Genomic DNA, 5551 nt, shown 5'->3' with positions numbered 1-5551 from the left:
GAACAGTTCAGCCTCCAGGACTCTGAATGCTACGGACATGACATGAGACAGGCTCTCTCAAACAGCCCAGAAGGCAATTCCCAACATGATGGAAAAGGCATTGAATATGAATATGCCTCGGAACAACCATTTGTGAAAAATATTATCGTTTACCCAAAAACTGTCATTTTAGCACACATAAATTGAACTGTCCTGCTCTTCCAGACACTGGACTCAGGAAATACTATCCTAGTGAAGAGCGTGGTTAGTTGAGGAATATAGATATCTGCAATCTGATGCCCAGGCTGCATTCAACTAGCCATGCCTCCCTGGACAAGCCTCTAACCTCTCCAATCCCAAGTTCCTACATATATAAAAATGGGGACATTAAAACACAAAAACTCTATTTCCATTTTAAAATTTCATAATCCTGAAACCTGGTCGTAACCTACAAATTGATAAGCAGAGGAAAAGATAGTGTTAGATAAGTGAGGAGGAAAGACTGTGGGGAAAATTTCTCTTTCAACAGCGTGGGTGCCCACCAGGAGAATGGAAGCATTGACAGATGATAAAGACACTATCTAGAAATGTGTCCAGAGCCTCTGGAGCTCAGACCATGCACACTCCCTAACTCTACCAATATGGCTGCTTTCCGAAGATTCTGTCCTTTACTATTTAGGATCTCATTATTCCCAGGGCTCCCGACGGAACACAGAAAGCCCCCCATGACACTGAGCATATGGCCTGGCTCAAGAAGTGCTCTTCTGCACAGAGAATTATGATGTGTCACAGAGACAAAAACACCTGGTTTCTCAATGGAATTCTCTTTATCCTTGAAACATGTGAGCATAGCTCATGGTAAGCCATCAGCTAAAGGTACAAATGGTAGCAGTTGAGAACATATTCCCCTGAATGACACTCTCCCCCCCTTCTCAGCTCTGCCGCATGCTCACATGAAATATCAAATTGCTTGCAGCTCATATTGAATAATGAATATGCCCGCCTCAGCCTATCACCAAGCCTTCAGCAGTCTGCCTGGGGAACTGGGAGAGATGTTGGAGGTTTGCAGGCCAAGCACAAAATTGAAGACAAGCCTGAATTAATAATTTGCTTATTTCTATACATGTGCTTCAAAATAAAGTGCAAATTGAATAAGGTAATAACAGAGCTTGGGAAAGAAAGGGAGGAAAAATCCTTCCTCTTGCAAACTGCTGACACTTCAATTTCATTATCTCTCACCATCCTGAATGTGATTTGCAAATACGCTCTCCCTATGTCATGGTGTGGAAATGTCTTCAGGAAGAGCAAAAAATGAATGGAAATGAATTCCATGAAGCTGTAGGGGAAAAAAAAATTAAACCTCTCACTTTAAGCTGATTTTTTTAGAACACTACATCTTAAAATTATACTCCATAGACTTCTGCATCTGAATCACCTGAGTGCTCCTTAGAACTCTCAGGGAAGTTTCATATAGAGAGTGTGTGTGTATATATATATATATATGTATATATATCCTGCTTCTGCATTTTTCTACATTGACACAAAGATTTCTATCATGTTTTTGCCAACATAACTGCATACATACTTCAGGAGTCACGTTTATTGAACTGTCATTTTCAAGCATAGTTGCCTTTGTATGTTTGTACCTTAAAAATGTAGACTCATTTCTCCTTCTGTTTTTAATCGCTTTCTCCCTGTGTTATATTCAGGCACTGTAGAAGAATAAACACAACGTACACTTGAATCCAGCACCAACATCTTACTCCATTTAATTCATTAAGGCTGTTCTCTGTGGACTGAGAAAAATTACTTAAAAAGAAGTAGAGAGGATACACACACACAAAGAGAGAGAAACAAATTTGGATTCGAAATATTTTAACCTATTTCTTAAATGTATATACAATATTTAAGGTATCCAACATGAAGTTGAAATATTGACTACCCCAAACAACTTCAAGGGAGGAATAAGTTGAAGACTTCCCCCCATTTCCCAGTCCCCTTGAAATAGAGTCCCCTGTGAACAGCAGGGAGCACCTCCAAGGAACCCTCTCTCCATGAGATCATCTGGGTGTAAGAGCAGAAAATCATCCCCTTTACTCCTGCTTTTCCTTAGCAAAAGAACTTCCTCTCCTCTCCTCACCTCCCAAGCCCTTCACCTGCTCACTCTGTCAGCCCTCTACAACTTTCCTGAGTCCTTAAAGTTGGGTTCAGTGGCCCTGTGCATGCTCCCATTGAATGAACCATTCTGAATTAATACTGTCTAATAATTTGTCATAACTTCACTAACATATAAACTCCTATAATATAGAAACTCCAACTTGATAGGTTTTGCCTCCTCAACGCTGTGTTTATTACCTGGCACATAACAGGGACATTGTAGTAACTGAATCAATGAGTATGCTTAGACCAGTATGAATTGTTATCCAGTGGAGGGAAGGGGAGAAAAGAAGAGGAAATGAAGATTATGGATCTAGAGATTAATGATAAAATATTGGGTCTCCCACATCTGGGTTATTGGTTTGCATCCAAACTTGCAACTTATCAATAAATGTTTCTTCAGGCCCAGTTGCTAAGGCACAGTGATAACGCAGTGTCTGCTGACTAGAGGCCATATGCCTACTGTGGACTCAGTTCTCCATGTTGACTTACAAACACACTAGACACCAGGTGTACAGACAGCTAGGATCCTGACTGGTTGGAGGGCTAAGGAAAGGGAATCATGTCATGATGAGATCATTGAGAGTATTTCTCTCTCTCTCTCCCTCTCTCTTTCATAATAGATGTGAATGAATGAGTGAAATGTATGCCTATTTGGTCATGGGTACTAGTACCATTTTCACAGGTCAACATTCAAAGCCGGGAGAAATGGAAAATCACTATTATCCATTTTTATTATCAATGACCTCTAAGATATGAAGGATTAGGTGGGCCATAGAGGTCAACAATCACTTTTTCTATAGAGGTGCCTCTTGACATTTACAATCTATGAAAATGCAAACAAATATGTCTCTGAGGATGCTTATTTTGTATTTCATCTTTCATTAAGAGGACCAGATATCTAAGCAAGTCAACCATGGACATCATCTTCCTTCTTCATTTGCAGGACAGCCACCTATATCTACAGGTTAGAGGCTGGCGGTGATGAGACTAACACAATCTGGTAGAAGTTTCAAGCAGTAAAAAGAAAAAACAACTCACAATGTCATAGAGATCATGATACATGGCAAGTTACTGGTCAGAGCCTATACCAAATTCAGTGAAGAAGTAAAGACAAAGAAACAAAAACATCTCCACCTGAAGGTTTCAAGGACAACTCAAACTCCCATGTACAGAGCTGAGTTCTTACTCTTTCCTATTAAAATCTGCTTTTCCTCCTCTGTTAATTATCTTGGTCAAGTACACCAGTATTCACACTTTTATCCCAACTAGAAACCTGAGACTAATTCTTACCTTATGGTTAACTTGTCCTTCTCTATCACCACTCCATTTAATCAAACATCAAGAACTACTGATTCTCTAGATATCTCTCTTCATTTCCATTGTCAATACTTCATTTTATGATTACCTATTGCCCACAGTCCACATTACTTAGGCTAAGTAATGGTTACTACTTTAACAAACAAGTTCAAATTCTAGAATAAATAAAAGTATATTTCTTCACCTAATAGAGCTCAATAAGAGTTGGTGGTGGGACTTGTATTGTAAACAGTTGTTCAGGGGCCTGGCTCTTTTCATGCTGTGGCTTCACCATCTTCTAAGACTCTTGAATCCTATACTTGGTTCACAGTTTCTGTCTATCAATTGAGAAAGAGAGAGAGCGTGAACGCTACTGGGCATGAGAGTGGTAAACACCACACCCATTCTTGTGGCCAGGACTCTGTCGTGTTGCTTCACCAGATTGTGAAAAGCTAGAAAAGTGATCCAACCCTGGGCCAGGAAGAAAAAGAAGCATGGTTATTGGTGAGCATTCGCATTCTCTGCCCACAGACCTCCTCACATCTGCTCTTACACCAACCACCCCACTCCAAGCCATTCTGCCCACTGTAGACAGAAGGGGGGAAAGTCCTGATCCCATCACTCTCTGGCTCCAATAGCTATCAATGCTCTTAGGATAAACACCCAAATCCTTTTCATGCTGTACCATTCAGAGTTTGATCAGACAAAAAGAATCAGGATGGTCTAAAAGAAAAAAGAAAAAAAAAAAGAAAGCAAAAGTATATAAGAAATAAGAAATGGGAAATTATTTATTGACAATAGCATGTATGGTAATATCCTTGATTAAGTCAATATACAGAGTATTTGGGATGGGAAATCACATTTTGTATGCTGTGATTGTGTAGAGTGAATGAATGTAAAATAAATAAATGTTTAAATAAAATGAAAAAATAAAAGTAATAAAGGATTTATTGAGGAAGTAAACCTTACACAGTTGCAAAAGCTGATGGAGTCAATACTGGTCATTGCCACTGCATCTAATTCTGATCCCAAAGTTATCATAGACCAACAGAACTGATTATTATAAAGACAGATGTGGGAAGACCAAAGACAAATTGTAACCCAGGAGGATGAACAGGAACCTACAAGGACAACTAAAATCCATGGAGACAAACTGGAACCCGCATGCTTCTCACCACCTACCTCAGCCATAGCCATGACATGGCACAGGACCCAGGACCTGAAGAAGCTGCAGGAAGAGATTCAGCAGGTCATAGAAGAGCAGCTGATCTGACTGTGGCCCATGTCAGTGATGAATAAGCAAGTGGCTCTGAGCTGTCACAGCACTGGGAGTCCTGTACCAAAACTCAGAGCATGAAAAGTATGTTGCTTCATTTCTGCCTCCAAATCTCCCACAGAATGTCTTTTGTGATCTACAGTAGCCCAGAAACACTGCACAGTGCCGTGGAGAGGCTGAAGTCAAGTTAGGCATGATCTGGCCCCGTTTACCTCTCCAACTTAATGTAAGTGAATTTCCCCCTTTTTCCCATTCCTTAAAGGTCACTTCCCCAGAAATAATTGCTTGACCCAAATCATCTTTAAAATACTCGGTGCACACATAGTAGGTGTACCTTAAATTCTAAGCTCCAACAGAGCCCGGAGCATACGTATATGCACCATTACATCCCAGTCTGAAGCACAAATCCTCGTACATAAAAGGCACTCAAATATCTGATGGAGAGAGATCAATTAGTGTGTCAAAACTTTTGTTATATAGGATTCTAATTAAGCCACATAGGATTGATACTTTCCTAGCTTTATTTTCAAAGAATCTCGAGGGACCAGCAGTTAGCATAATGGCTATGTCACTGGACTCCCACGTCGTCGACCGCAGTTCGAGTCCCGGACCTGGTGGCTTAAACTCACACCGGGCGCCTGTGTATGCGTGCCCAAGATCCTGAGAGGAGAACAGAGGAGAAGGGATTGAGGCATGGCCATCTCCCCGGGAGGTGATTTCTTGCTTTCTGTCTCTCTGTCTCTCTCTGTCTGTCTGGCGAGCACACGCACCCTATAGTAAAAACCTCTCCAAAATAAATAAATAAATAAATGACTGGGAAGTCTGGGTGTTAAGGAAAAA

Source organism: Tupaia chinensis, unplaced genomic scaffold, assembly GCF_000334495.1.
Source record: "Tupaia chinensis unplaced genomic scaffold, TupChi_1.0 Scaffold000322_1, whole genome shotgun sequence".
Classification (NCBI taxonomy): domain Eukaryota; kingdom Metazoa; phylum Chordata; class Mammalia; order Scandentia; family Tupaiidae; genus Tupaia; species Tupaia belangeri.
Note: the sequence above shows the minus strand (reverse complement) of the source record.